The sequence below is a fragment of the Armigeres subalbatus genome, chromosome 3, assembly GCF_024139115.2.
Source record: "Armigeres subalbatus isolate Guangzhou_Male chromosome 3, GZ_Asu_2, whole genome shotgun sequence".
In the NCBI taxonomy this organism is placed as follows: Eukaryota; Metazoa; Arthropoda; class Insecta; order Diptera; family Culicidae; genus Armigeres; species Armigeres subalbatus.
The window spans coordinates 259338984-259355629 of NC_085141.1; the positions used below are offsets into that span (position 1 = coordinate 259338984).

The window sequence follows — 16646 nt, forward strand, 5'->3', positions numbered from 1 at the left end:
TTAAATTCTGTGTCGCAACCACCTTTTGGCGTATATAGCTCAAAGCTAGAAAACATACCGCTTATTAGTGCTTTCAATCTCATGTTTTTATATATAGGTTACCTTCATTTAGTTTCACCCTTAGTCATCCAAAACAAATTCACAGAGTCGGGCGATAGGGGTTTTCCACTGTGTTTCTGAAGGAACGTATAACGTAGGTTATAACGGATTTCAATAAGTTTAGTTTAGCGCAGGCCTACCTTTAAGTTCTGTTCTGATTCCTAAATTGTTCCCGTACTGATACCCTACTGGATCTACGCTGTGCCCTGAATACAATGATTTTAGGTTAAACGAATAGTATTCACTAGTATCGTATGTTTATATATAATAGTTTCAAATTCATTTTCACTTACTTAAACAAAGGTTTGTTGGTTGTTCGGCCACATTGAGAGTTGACGTAAAGTCAATGTCAACTTCTCTCCACGAACAGCCTAGATAGCCGTGTGGTGTCGGCAGCTGGTTATCTGGCTAAGAATAACATTACGGATTGCCTGTTCCAGTGGTAAAAGTCCACCATACAGGTGACCCCTAATTTTCGGTGTGATGCGGCTTTATGCTTACCGTGCCTACGAATGGATGGTTAGGGGGGTCTAATAAGAACCTAACCGCAAACGGAGCCTGTGAAGCACCAGGGCCCCCTTCACAGTATTTGAGCCCTCGCTGCGCTAACCGGAGCTATGGCGTAGTTGACTTTTTACTTCTCCGAGATAATCGGCTACTCTTATTCAACCTCATCGTGTGGTTAAATAAGAGTAGGATTATGAATATGTGTTTTAATTAGTTTTCAACAAATTGTCACCTATATGGATTCGCATTATGCGTTTTTTACAATGTGCTTTGTGTATGTTACCTATATGGATTCGCATTATGCGTTTTTTCACAGTGTACTCTGTGTCTCTTCCTTGACGTTAGGCTTCGGCTACTCTTGTTCAATCTCAACGTGAGGTTAAATAAGAGTGGGGTTATGAATAAGTGTTTTACTTAGTTTTCAACAAATTGTCACCTATATGGATTCGCATAATGCGTTTTTCACAGTGTACTCTGTGTCTCGTCTTTGACGTTCGGCTTTGGCTACTCTTGTTCATCCTCAACGTGAGTGTGGGGTTATGAATATGTGTTCTACTTAGTTTTTCAACAAACTTCCACCTATATGGATTCGCATTATGCATTTTTTTTACAATTTACTTTGTGTTTGTCACCTATATGGATTCGCATTATGCGCTTTTCACAGTGTACTCTGTGTTTCGTCTTTGACGTTCGACTTGAGGTTGAATAAGGGTGGGATTATGAATATGTTTTTTTTACTTAGTTTTTCATCAAATTTTCACCTATATGGATTCGCATTGTGCGTTTTTTTTTACAACGTACTTTGTGTTTGTCACCTATATGGATTCGTATTATGCGTTTTTCAAAGTGTAATCTGTGTTTCGTCTTTGATGTTTGGCTTCAGCTACTCTTGTTTAATCTCAACTTGAGGTTGATTAAGGATGGGGTTATGAAAATGTTTTTTTTACTTAGTTTCTTTCAACAAATTGTCACCTGTATGGATTTGCATTTTGCGTCTTTTTTACAATGTACTTTGTGTATGTTACCTTTATGGATTCGCACTATGCGTTTTTTACAGTGTACTCTGTGTTTCGTTCTTGACGTTCGGGTTCGGCTACTCTTGTTCTATCTCAACGTTAGGTTCAATAAGAATGGGTTATGAATATGTGTTTTACTTAGTTTTCAACAAATTGCCACCTATATAGATTCGCATTATGCGATTTTTACAATATATTTTGTGATTGTCACCTATATGAATTCGCATTATGCGTTTTTCACAGTGCACTCTGTGTTTCGTCTTTGACGTTCGTCCATTGTTACGTCCTCTGTGTTTTTGTGACCTCTCTTTAGTCCCTAGCTGAATGCGTGTGAGTCCACATAATTGGCTTTCCTATATATGGTTCCATTCTCCTTTCCAACTTCACTTCCTCTTCCTTTCCCCTTTTCACTTCCTTTTCCGTCAGGTAAATGATGAGAAAGGCCAGTGAAGGCGATGGCACAAATCTCCCAAATTGAGGGGAACGTGCCTCCTGAGCCGACGTTCTGATACCTGATAAATAGTTCTGTTCTGATTCCTAAATTGTTCCCGTACTGATACCCTACTGGATCTACGCTGTGCCCTGAATACAATGATTTTAGGTTAAACGAATAGTATTCACTAGTATCGTATGTTTATATATAATAGTTTCAAATTCATTTTCACTTACTTAAACAAAGGTTTGTTGCCCACTAAATCCTATCACAATCGATCGTAGCAGTTAATCTGACTTGGAATTAATTATAAGAAAATTGCACGTTTCGGTTGGATGTAATAATTCTCGGAGTCACGATGTTTTGATGTTTACGAACGACGATAGCGTCATGGGCTTGACGTTCATTGACAGGGTCGGACAGCTGAGGGGTTGTCACTCACAACTTCACCAGTGCTGCCAGTGGCCGTAACACTGTTTAAGATCCTTAGGAGCTACTTCTAGAACCGGATTCTAGTTTACGACACGAATTCGGGTCAGAAGTCGATCAGGGTTATGGCGGGCATTCCACAACCCGAGTAGGAGAAATTGACTCAATAATACTTAATTCTGTTATTGATACCATACTCTGTTATGAACTAGCCCTGCATAAGAGGTAGAATACCAAAGGAATAATACCAAAAACTAATATGTACAATACTTAAGTCATAACAAACCCAGTTATTAAATTGAATTTCAATACCAAATGCATAACTAATTATAATTCGTTTGGTATTGAAATACCTTAGCACGGTATGCCTCAAGTATTATGCATATAAGTTTTTGGTATTATTTTTTGGTATTTTACCTCTTATGCAAGGCTAAATCATACCAATTTCTATTATCGAGGTCGTCGCTCCTGCTCGGGAAGGGTCCATACTAGACCCAACGTTATGGAATGTGATGTACAATGGGGTGCTGACGCTGAAGTTGCCCAAAGGTGTAAAGATTTACGGATTCGCGGATTTTGTTGTACTAACGATAACCGGTGAGTCGCTTGAGGAAGTGGAAATGCTTGTGGTGGAGGCGACCGACGCAGTAGAGTCCTGGATGAATTTAGTCAAGCTGCAGCTGGCTCACCAAAACGGAAGTGATGCTAGTCAGCAACTGTAAAGTAATTCAGTGGATGCAGATTACCATCGGAGGGCACGACATCTCGTCGGTGTGGACTCTGAGACATCTAGGTGTGATGATTGATGACCGGGTGAACCACGTGTACTATTTCTGTGAAAAGGCGGCTAAAGCAAGGATCATGCCGAACATCGGCGATCCGAAAGGCAGCAGTAGGTTTCTTCTGACGACAGTATCATCCTCGATACTAAGGTACGGAGTTCCAGCTTGGGGAGCTACGCTCAAGACTAAACGTAACCGGATGAAGCTTAATAGCGTGTTTCGTCTAATGGCCATTCAAGTCGCGAGTGCGTACCGAACCATTTAGTCGGAGGTAGTTTTCGTTATCGCAGGGATGATTCCAATCTGCATAACCCTAGCAGAGGATATCGAGTGCTACCAACGGAGGGATACCAGAAATGCGAAGAAGGCGGTGAGCCTGGAATCTATGGTAAAGTGGCAGCAGGAGAGGGACAATGCGGATAATGGAAGGTGGACCCATCGGCTCATCCCCAATGTGTCTACGTGGGTAAGCAGGCAGCATGGTGAGGTGAACTTTTACCTTAACACAGTTCCTGTCCGGACACGGTTGTTTCCGCCAATATTTGCACCGGTGCGGCCATGCGTCATTGTCATTCATGGCTGAATGGAAATGACTTATATTAGTGTGTGACCCATGATTGCAGAAAAAATCTTCCAGAAACGAACGCACAATAGGACAGCCCCATAGAAAGGAGTGGCCAAAACTACCAATAGTGACCGATTTAGATTTGGGAGTGTAAAATATTATGAATACACAGCTTTACATCGTGACAAAGTTCTATAACAGATCTACGCAATAGGTATGATAACGCAATAATAGCTCTGTCCAGATTCTAGTTTTTAGTAGTTTTGTAAAAGCATATTTTACGCAACATTTAATAAACAAAACAGTTTGGTAGCATCCCCCCCCTTCTGCCAATACGCACCATTTTATGAAATTCATGAATTTCAAAATAAGTCAATTATTGCCTCTTTATATATGTACTAATTATACGCTGAAGCTATATGTTCGCTTCAAAATCAAACTTTTAAAAGAAGGCCCGAAAACACCCATAGTGTTGTATACCGATCGACAAAGTTCGACGAATTGAGATGTTGTCTGTGTGTGCGTGTGTGTGAGCAATAAAAATCGAACTTTTTTTCCAGACACTTATCCAAAACCGATTTACTCGCAAATTACTTGCAAATAGGCCAAACCGCACTATGGGCTCAGAAGCTATGGCCAAAATACATTTTTGTACGCCAAAAAACTCACACATTTTCAGTGCACTTATCCCGAACCGATTTGCTTCCAAAAAGCATTCGTCGCGGAACTCTTTCCTATTGTTTCCTAATAAAAATGGGCTAAATCGGACTGTGGGCTCAAAAGTTTTAGTCAAGATACTATTTTTATTTTTTTTTCGCCATCGTAAAGTGTACCCCAAAGTAGGAAACACAGAATTAGTCCTACGTGAAAAGCTTCGTCCGCTAACGTGTAATCGATTCCAAAACACCCTATGCTCCCATTTTACCACTTAGTCATCTCTCTGCTATCTGACATGACCCGATCCGATAGCGAAAAGATTTTTTACTCTTTAGTTTAATTCTATTAGGGGAGGACTACCAATAGTTGGGTACGAAACGGCACAGATCTTTTTGAAGTATATTGCAATTCTTTTTTGTATTTCTGATCAAAAACTTTGCCTCTTCTGTACATTAAGACATGTCGATATGCTATTATGGTCGAGATACTCTACTTATTTGACGAGATATGCAGCCATGTTTTATGATTTTGACCATCATGTTAAGAATATTCTAGTTTTATTACGGATAGATTCTGTTCTAACCATGATCCATTAAAAACATTAATCACTACCAATTTTTTATTATACCGAACTGAAACACATCCAATTCTGGTGTCAGTTTTGATGCATTTACCCTCGGTGGCCAAAGAGAAAAGAATAAATGCTTTCACACAAGTTCCGAGTGTCGATTTGCCTTCCGGCTACCATTTCCGCTTGCTGATTCAATTTTTCTCGACCGCTGCCGCTTTATCGAGCCGTGTGTGTTGGGGGCCAGTATAGTGCCCCGAAAGAATGAACGAGTAGGAGATTCCTTGGTCATCCGGTGCCGAGTCGGTCATCGGTGACACGTGGTGGCGTGTCGATAATGAAGAGATAATCGAAGCATATAACAATATGGCAAGGAAAAACGCTTGCTTCCGGTGTGATTTTGTTTCGTTTTTCTTCGCATTTGTTGTCTGGATTTTTTCCGTAGCAGATTGAGGGGATATAATAATATGTGTAGAAACAATATGTGTCAAATTTTCAACAGTGTTGCATAAATAGTAATTGCATTTCTATTCTTCTTCTTATTGGCATTACATCCCCACACTGGGACAGAGCCACCTCGCAGCTTAGTGTTCATTATGCACTCCCACGGTTATTAACCGCGAGGTTTCTAAGCCAAGCTACCATTTCTGCATTCGTATATCATAAGGCTAACACGATGATACTTGTATGCCCAGGGAAGTCGAGACAATTTCCAATCCGAAAATTTGTCTAGACCAGCACCGGGAATCGAACCCAGCCACCCTCAGCATGGTCTTGCTTTGTAGCCGCGCGTCTTACCGCACGGCTAAGGAGGGCCCACTTACATTTCTTTACAAGTTTTTCATTCAACTGATACAAATTCATGGGTTCTTCTATTTAAAAGTGCACGTTCCAATTGCTTAGTTCACGGATAATCCGCAGAACAACATGCATCTAATCGCACCATCTTACTGGTTGCTCATCTAACGTTTTTATGCTCGTTGGATCCCTTTTGATATTCACAAGGTTATTTAAATTCTAGCAACTGATTTAAATCATCATTCATTACCAACCTCCTTCCTACCTACCTCCAGTACCATCACCCACCTACTGGTAAACATGATAAATCACTGGATTGAAAGTCCAAAAAATTTGGAAAGTAAAACGAATTGGAAAACTTCCGAAACTGACCAGCATAAAAGGTTCGACACACTTCCACTCTTCCCATTTGAATGCAAAAGTGCAGAGGACTCACAATAATACGCACATATACCGCATTGGTACAAATACAAGGCATCCTGGCTAATTGAAAAGTTCAAACAGACACAATCGGTCCCCAAAAATAGGTTTGAACGTTCGACAAAGAGAAACAGATTAAACTAATTAACAAAACAAAGCTAATAGGAGATGAGAGGAAAACTTCCTTTCATGTCTCGGCTGTGGTTTTCGGGAGTGATTCGCATTGAGGCCAGTGTTTATTTCATACGTGGAAGGAAGAGGGCGGATATGCTGCTGGCTCACACTCGTCCGATTCTCGGGGGTACCATCCAGCATGACGCAAATTACCCCTACCTGTCACGGTCACGAACGCTGCCAAATGCAGTGAAATTATGCTTTTGACTGGTGAAACTGTCCGGAAGCGATGCAATTTTCTCGTTTGAACAATGATGAATATTCGACGGAAAATTTTGGGATTGATTATGATGATTCATTGAGATAAAGGGTGACATAGATTATTGGGAAAAAAAATCGAAAGAATAAATGGTTGAAAGGACAAAAAGTATAGATATTTTTTAGGAATTGAATAAGCTTAGAGTCTACTAAACAAAACAGGACATAAAGTTATTTTAGTCACAAATAATTTCTTGTGTTGTTCGTAAGATGCAATCTCTGGGGTTTGTTATGAGCTCGATTTAGCATTTAAGTGATGGTAGTTTTTTGAAAGCGAACACAAAGTTTCGTTCAAGAATCATTTATAATCATGTGGAAAAAAATTACAATCTCCACAATTTTTTTTAGGACATTGTGAGGAATTCCATAAATTTTTGAAAATGTTTAGTTGTCTGAGTCATGTAGTAAAAAATCAACAATCAATAAACAATCTTGTACTCTTTTTTCAAATATAATGTACATAAATTTATATTTCTATTGTCATCTATATTTACCCAAATGTTTACCCCCGAACGGAAGAAACAAATCAATTGAGCAAGCACAACGCACTAAACTTAATGAAAATTAGTTGTATCTATTGATTTCCATTTGTCATGGCAATCATAACCCGAGCAATAAATAACCTTTTATTCCAACACAATACATAAAAACAAACGATTTCCACATTAAAAGTCAAACAACTTGGACAACTCCGGTACAAGCGTTTTGCCTGCGGGTGACATAGCCTAGTCGGATGCTCAATAAAATCTGTTTCCAATTCTCACACACCGGCTCTAGCAGTTGGCGTTGTCCCGCAAGTCGCTCGCTCCGGTCTCCCTCCTAATTTATGGTCACTCATTCATGGGTCGCCGGTGGTTTCATGTTTTCGAATTTGAATAATTTTTAGTGACGCTGCTGGCTTTCGCGCGTCCACTGGAAAACTGTCAAATCATTTCAACGGTTTTATTGATCCACGTCGTCTTTCGCATCAGGTGAGAAAGTGGGCATGCTGCACCGTGTCCATATTTTTCTCTCTCGTCAATCGCGATGCGAGCCAGATGATGGACCAGTTGTAAATTAAGTGGTATGAATGGAACCAAGTCGATCGTGTTTCTTTGGATGTTTTCTTTAATGGGCTTCGGAGAGAATTGGGTCGTCCAATAGAGACATCCGATATCGGAGCAATAATTGCTTATTTTGGTTGCTGCCCACCCAGTGTTTACAAGTTTGAAGAACTTTAGTGCCTGTTTTAGTCGGACTCTGTGTGCTCAATGTTAATTTTGAGTTTATTAGGTAATGTGATACTATTAGGTGTCGATCTTTATTTTAATGCTTACGCCATATAAAAGAAAAGTGGTTCGAAAAAAAATTCTACCTTGAACGTTTATCGATCAGATAAATTTATTTATTAATTTGAAAGATCGAATTTACGACAGTGAAAGTGTCGATGATCATAACTGTGAAAAAATTCTCATGGTTTGAAACATTTCGTGTCAAAAGGTATAACAATTTGCTAAACCACAAAAAAAATTACGAAAACTATGCATCAAAGCTGAGCAATATTTATGACTCACAGTTAATCGTTTTCTTCTTTTTTCTTGGTTGACGCTACATCAGCCACTGGTTCTATGCCACCCCACCGATCAGTGTTCGATATTTGCATCCAGTTTCGATTGCAAGGTTTCGTAGCAAACTATCATTCTTGCATTTAGCTGCATGTGGCTAAACATGGTGATACTTTTATGCTCAGGGAAGTCGAGACAATTTCCAATCAGAAAACTTCCCCGATCAAACCGAGAATAGAACCCTCACCCTTAGCATATTCTTGTTTTGTAGTCGCGATTCCAACCATATACATAAGGTTAGTCATTTGCACTCACGGGCACTTACATGAACTTATGTACAAGGATTGATAGGTTCTTACGTGAACTGATTGATATTCAACATTAGTCCTCGTGGGCAACTACACTCAACCCTCTTTTTACGTCATTTATTGGGGGACGTAAACCGAATGTGACGCGCAAAGAATTTTTGCTACAATTTCTAGTATGTCACTTAATTTATTGATCGTTGGATACTTTTAAATACATTCAGATCTCTCCAAATCCAAGCATATGAGACGGTGTAGGATCTCCAAATTGTCCTGGAGTTTAAATCAAATGGTCTATCGAATCAACTAAAGCCTTCATGATGTCTCAAGCCGTGGTATCAACTCAATTATGTACTCCGAGGATCTGTCTTTCACTTGCGTTTCAAAACAAGGCTTATGAGGAGTTGTAAGATCTCCAAATCGTCCTGGATTTTTATAAAATAGTCTACCAAACCAAACAAGGCTTTCACGATGTCCCCATACCACGGCTGGGGACATCATGAAAGCCTTGGTTGATCCGGCAGAACAGTTGATTCAAACTTCAATTGATTCAAATCAAGATCTATGGATCAACCTACGTAATGGAGGCAATTGGAGAATAGACTGGCCCAGATTACTATGGGGAGAAAAAAAAATGTTGTTGAATTCCACGGGGCACCCCCCAGAATTGTGTCTTTGGGTGAGGAAACCAATCTCTGAAAATTTCAGCTCAATCGCTTGCTGCATAAGCTGGCGCATTTGATTTGAAGTTTGTATGGGGATTTCAGCCAAAATGTATAGGAAAATACACCTCCGTTACTCATTTGATCTGGAAATTGGTTCTGATTGCTCGATTGACCTCAGAATTGCAAAAACGGCAGTTGGTATGCTACAGAACAATTTCTCAGAACATTGCAAGATGATCAAATGAACTTTTATATAATTTTCGGCTGATTTATCAGGAGCTGATTCATGTATTTTTGGGTTTTTTGATCGAATCGCATCATGGATTTGCACTGGATCACTTTCAATTGACCGAATAACAAGAAATGCGATTAATTCAAACGAGAAAATTTGTTTTATGTAACTTGACTTGTTCAACCGACACGACGAATCATAAAATTGCAACCGATCACACTGAGTTAATAGTCACTACTAACTCTTTAATTGTAACGATATATACATTTCCATCTACATCTGCGGTCAACATTATGAAGATTAATAATTGAACACACTCTACATTAGATATGAACGCATGATTCATTTGCTGTAGCGGTCAGATCTCCCGCTAATAGTTTTCTAAAAGGTGTGTTCACAGAATTGGTTCTTCCAATTGGCCTAATATTCCAAGTACCATTTTTGAAACAAGCCGAAAGATCTCTAGTTACGCGTGTAGATCTTAAGGCATGTTCCAGAGTTTTTTTTTTTTTATGACCATGATGCTATACAATGGACGCATTCTATTCTATAGACCACAAAAAGATTGTACCATTTTTGAAACAAGCAGAAAGATTTATGGTTTCGCGTGTAGATTTTTAGGCCTATTCCAGGGGTTTCGTGGATGAACGTGAACCTATGCAATGGACGCATTCTATTCTATGCTTAGCTCAGCTTAGCTTGATTGACTGTACCCATCGTAGTTGATAGTTGTGATTGGCCGAGAAACAACAAATAATGCACAGCTCACCAATTGAATAGTTTTCTCGGGACTAGAAATCTATTCGCACTGCACATGCTTCGAAGTTTCTTTAATTCAAGATCAACAACGATGCCGGCCACGTCCTCACAGTCAATTAGGATAAGGGGAGGAAAATTAGTTCGACACTCATTGCTACAAGAGACCGAGGAATCCTCTGCATCTCCATGAGCGCACTGGAAAGGAATAGTATGTTAGTTGGGAAGGAAATATATTGGAAATCACCTGAGTAAGCGACTAATTATTTCAATTTAACGACGCCATATTCATGATGATACATAAACGGAAAAGCAACGCGTGTCTTAAGTATTTTCCCGAAGACTGTTTCGATCTACTTCGCGACGACTAAAACACGCACTGCACAACGCTTGCTCAATGGCTACTCCGAAAAAAACACGCACTGAACTGATTAAGTTTATTACCGGCCGTGCAATGCAGAACACAATATTTCGGCAGATCACGCGATCGTTCTGCTGTCCGAAATAAGAGGAAACACGCACTGAACTCTCAATGAATGCATCCTATTCTATGTACCACAAAGTGGTTGTACTACTTAAAAAAAAAGCCGAAAGAGCTCTGTTTACGCGTGATCTTAAGGCCTATTCCAGAGTTTTCTTGGATGACCATGAGCCTATGCAATGGACGCATTCTATTATATGTACCACAAAGGGGTTGTACCACTTTTGAAACAAGGTTCATGGCTGGGGCAGGCGTAGGCACCACGTCAGCAAGTCTCTCTGTGTGTTGGCGAATAGGCCCTATCGCAGAGAGGTCAATTTGGGGTGCACGCGGCATCATCATTCTTGATACCATCCGTGCAGAGGGAAGCGTTAGCGTTGTTACGGTATACTTCGTAGATTGGACACTAGTGATACTCATGTTTCTCATGGAATCCTGATCCAGATTGCTATCAGAAATCAAGGTGGGGTGTTACCCTTGATTCCAATCTAAGATAAAAAATGGCATAAGCATGAGGATTACTACTCCCAGCCACGCCCATCTTTACCGTAACTAGGGATAGGAAAGGAAATTTTGATGTAGAACTTACTTAACGAGAGGCCCCCGACTTGGCGACGCCCTCATAAGTTCTACGGAGTTGGTGGTTGGGTAGGGTAAGGTAGGTCATGAAGGTTTGCCTCAAGCTGGCAATTCGTCCCACAGACTATGTTGTTCACCTGTTTTTAATTAAACTCTTGCCAGTCTGCTGTCGAAAGAGTATGCTAATATCGATTTCATTTACAGTTTATTCTTTAAATAATTTACAGGCGAAAGTACATTTGTACTTTCTGCTCAGTGAGCAAAACGATTGGTTCATCGAATACAAAAATCAACCATGAATTTTAAAGATAATTATTCGAAACATTTTACAAAGTTTTATTTGAAGTATTTTCGCGATTTCTGATATAAAATTCAATAGCTCTGTGACGTGAACGGCCTAAATGCACCAGCACCAGAAAATATTCATCACGCGCTGATCTACCTAAACATATATCACACATAGTAATAGAAATGGTAGGTACTTCCTTTTGCGTTGTACAAATATGTTGCATTTCACAAAGCACATGACTCTTCTCTTTTCTCCATTCCATCAAACGTTTCACTCAAATTTCAATGATTCACTTCAATTCCAAAAAAACACGTCACCGGACGAATAAAATAAAATAAATAAATAAATGAATGAATCAATAAATAAATTAGTCAATAAATAAATAAATTAATAAATACCACAATCACTCGCGAGCGCGTCACTTGTTATAAATAGGTATGTAATAGTATAAAAACCATGAAGAAATTATGAAAAAAAACAGTTGAACATCAATAATGGTGTGGGGGATAGTGGAAGGCAATGAAAAAACCAGGCTACAGAATTGAAAATTGCTATTTTTATAAAAATGCGTTATTAATACAATATACACATTTAATATAATGAAAATATTGTCTCCAATTTCCATGTTAGTGAATACCAGGGACTGTCAATTCGAAGGCAATGAGTTCGATTGGACCGTAAATCCAGGATGATAAGTAAAACGAATATCTTTGAGATAATGAATTGAATAGTTATATAAACGCACGGAAATTAGACTACAAAATTTGTGAATATTATTCAAATTTTGTATATAAATTAGGTATAGGGAGCATCCACAAATTACGTAACGCTCAAAGTGTGACAATCGATAAAAAAATTTCAGATGCTTCATACAAAAAGTGTGACATAGGGGGGGAGGTTGAAAATGGCCAATTTTTGCGTTACGTAATTAATGGATCTTCCCATTAAGCAAAAAAATAGATATATGAAAAATTAACTGAAAATATTAAGTATAATGAATTATGACGAATTTCGACCCCAACCGCAAGGTCGTACGAGGCACCGAAAACGACCCCACATTTGAGGCCGAAACACGTATAGCTTCTTCTTCTTCTTCTTATTGGCATTACATCCCCACACTGGAACAGAGCCGCCTCGCAGCTTAGTGTTCATTAAGCACTTCCACAGTTATTAACTGCGAGGTTTCTAAGCCAAGTTACCATTTTTGCATTCGTATATCATGAGGCTAAGACGATGATACTTTTATGCCCAGGGAAGTCGAGACAATTTCCAATCCGAAAATTGCCTAGACCGGCACTGGGAATCGAACCCAGCCACCCTCAGCATGGTCTTGCTTTGTAGCCGCGTGTCTTACCGCACGGCTAAGGAGGGCCCCGTATAGCTGTATTACTTTATTCATTTTTTCCTGAAATTTGAAGAAAAAAAAAATCTGCAGGTGAAGGGGCGATAAAAGTTTCAACGTGGTTACTCAGAATTATGATTTTGTTTGACATGATCTGCTTTACTGTAACCAATGTGGAGTAATGTGAATATCGACTTATGAAGATTTCGTTGTAATGAATTGACTCGCTTTTGAATATGCACTTTTAGTTATTCTGCCCTTGATTTTAAAAACAAAGGTTAATAGATAATTATGATCACTAAAAGTTTATTTAAAGATAATTTTGATTCCAAGGAGCAAAAGAGGACAAATACAAATAATAAATATGCAATTAAAAAAATTTAAAGTGCTTAAATTACACTTTACACAAAAATATTCCACTTAGCTCAAGATGACGCCAAATCCTTTGAACTCTGCTTTTCAGGTACACAGGGCTCAGATGATAAGAAGTTCCATAATCGGATTCACAACCATCACAGACAAAGGATTCAACACGTTGAATATTTGCCATGTGATAGTTGAGTCGGCAGTGACCTGTCAAGGCCTTGACTAAGACACTGCAATTCTGTTTAGACAGATTAGCTAAATAGTTAGCTACTACCGGAGATGGCTCTCGGATATACAATTTTGTTTGTCGACATGAATCCAAACTACTCCAATACCGTTTGTGCTGAGTGGAAGCCCAAGAGCTAATCAAACGCTTCACCCAACACTTAGATATTGGAATAGCTGGCTCAGGACCAAAAAAGTCTTGTGATGCTCCAGTGCGAGCTAACTCATCAGCCAATTCGTTTCCAGCTATGGAAGAATGGTCAGGTACCCATATAAGGTGTAAAGTATTAACTGAATTCAGTTCCTCTATTTGAGTTCGACATACGATTACTAAATTCGACCTTGAGTTGGCCGCAGCGAGGGCTTTGATAGCTGCTTGGCTATCTGAACAGAAGTATATTACTTTGCCCATTATGTGTTTCTGCAGTGCGGATTGCACTCCACACATAATGGCAAATATTTCCGCTTGAAAGACAGTGCAGTGTCTACCCAGTGAGTGGGACTGTTCCAATCTTAGCTCACGCGAGTAGACACCTGCACCCGCTCTACCTTCGAAGAGGGAGCCGTCAGTGTAACAAACAATGCTGTCCGACATACTTCTCTCCAAATAGCCAGATGTCCACTCATCCCGCGAGGGGAATTGTGTTGAAAATGTCCTATAAGGAAAACTACTAGCGAGTGTGAGATCACTTGGAGCGAGGACAGTTCTGTCCCAATCAACCATGAGTTGTAACAACGAAGTGTGTGTAGAACTGCGGTTTACAGGATTCTCTTCCATGAAACCGAGAACCCATAATCGGTAAGTACAAGAAAGTGCTTCTTGTTTGAGATATATGTGTAGTATGGCAACGTTGAAGAGAACCTCGAGAGCACCCGTGGGAGTCGAAGAGAACGCACCAGTCATTGCCATTAGGCACATCCTTTGAAGATGGCCTAATTTAGACTGAATTGTCCTCACTTCACCCTTTTGCCACCACACAAGACATCCATAAGCCAAAATTGGTCGTACAACTGTTGTGTAAATCCATTTGATATATTTAGGTTTAAGACCCCAAGTTTTACCAAAAGTTCGTCGGCATTGACCGAAAGCCATACACGCCTTTTTGACTCTGAACTCAATGTTAGGAGTCCAGGAGAGCTTGGAATCAAGAATTAGTCCCACATACTTTACCTGATCCGTTACATTGATTTCAGAGTCAAAAAGATGTAATGGGCGAATACCATTACGGTTATGTTTTTCCGTGAAAAGTACAATAGATGTTTTATTCGGATTAACCGAAAGGCCATATTGGCGACACCAACTTTCGACTGCCTGAAGAGCATTTTGCATCAGGTCGAATAAAGTAGTAATACACAAACCGGTTATTAATATTAGATAGTCGTCGGCAAATTCATAGGTAGGAAAACCGCCATTTTTGAGTAATCTCAATAGCGTATCTGCAACGAGGTTCCACAAAAGTGGAGATAATACTCCCCCTTGAGGGCAGCCACAGACACTTAATTTCCTAATCGCTGCTTGACGTAATGTCGAGTAGAGATGTCGGTTTTTAAGCATCTGGTGAATCCATTTGGTAATTATATTAGGTAGCCCATGACAACGTGCGGCTTCCAATATTGCATCGAAAGGCACGTTGTCAAAAGCACCCTCAATTAAGAACGCACCCAAGCATGATTGCTTTTGAGCAAATGCTTTTTCGATGTCGTAGACAACCTTGTGTAGAAGAGTCACGGTGGACTTTCCAGATTGGTAAGCATGTTGATTAACATGAAGAGGCATGTTTGCCAAACAGTCATCACGAATGTGATGATCGATAATGCGTTCTAAGCATTTCAGAAGAAATGAGGTCAGACTGATGGGTCTAAAACTCTTTGCTTCTTCATACGAAGCACGTCCTCCTTTTGGGATAAACTTTACAGTGACATCCCGCCAGGATATGGGAATATACCCAGTAGCAAAACTGCATACTAAAAGTTTTTTCTGGTTGTGCTGTCACTAAAGAGGGCTGCTTCGGATACGAGTTGCTTATAACAAAACTGGAAGAAATAAAGGTACAAAACGAACAGCTTATGCGCAATTACAGCCGTCTTGAGGAGACTCATCAGGGTGTGATATGGATGCTGACGAGATTTGAGCAAGACGTGGGTCGCAATCTATCGACCGTAATGGGCCGTTCTTGGGAGATTTAACAGCAGCAATTGAGTTGTTACAATCATACGAATTGCTTGAAGCGGGCCCCCACTTGCACAGAAGCTCCAGCAAAGGCTTCCGGGAAGTACCTTTTAAATCCACCAGGCTTCGATAAATCGTTTGAAGCGTATTGTGAACAAAACTTCAATGAAGGAGGATGGCTTGTTATTCAGTATCGGTTTGATGGATCAGTCGATTTCAACCGTAACTGGACTGAGTATAAGAATGGATTCGGGAGTCCCGATGTAGAAATGTGGATCAACTTGGAAACATTGCACCGTTTGACGAAGGCAGGACGCTATGAACTGATGGTGCAGTTGAGAGACTTTGATGATAACTACTATTATGCACAGTATGATGAATTCGAAATTGGAAGTGAGGATGAAAGCTATGCATTAAGGAAATTAGGAACCTACAGTGGGTCCGCAGGGGATGCACTGGCTTATCATAGAAACGGGAAATTTTCAACTCTGGACAGGGATAATGATGCCAGTTCAAAAAACTGTGCTCAGCTATACACGGGTGCATGGTGGTTTAAAGAGTGTTATGACTGGTAGGGAAAATAACGATTTACAGTTTCATTACAATGAAAATATTAAAAAGATTGTTTTTTATTTGCAGCCATCTCAACGCATTATATAAAAATGGAACGGATCGGACATATATGAATTGGTATCATGCTAAAAATGCAACGGTTGGATTGAAATACACTCGAATGATGATACGTCAAATGTGATAAATTCTGGAATTATCTGGGTTTCTAACAATAAAAATCAAAGTTTTGAATAAAAATATGTGGATCAACCAAGAAAATAAGATTACTTATCACCAGTACTGCAACTTCTCATTTTCAACGAGAGATGTCACGAGATGTTTACATATCTGCCCCTTCCAATCTCTATAGAAACGAGAAGAATGAAAGGTCTCAAAATATGGCAGGGCATGAATGTGTTCAATAAGTATCTGCT

At 39.6% G+C, this 16646-nt stretch overlaps 1 pseudogene; it reads left to right on the forward strand.

Moving 5' to 3' along the window:
* Positions 1-3219: 3219 nt before the first annotated feature.
* On the forward strand, positions 3220-16414 carry LOC134219589 (microfibril-associated glycoprotein 4-like; annotated as a pseudogene).
* The last annotated feature ends 232 nt before the right edge of the window (positions 16415-16646 follow it).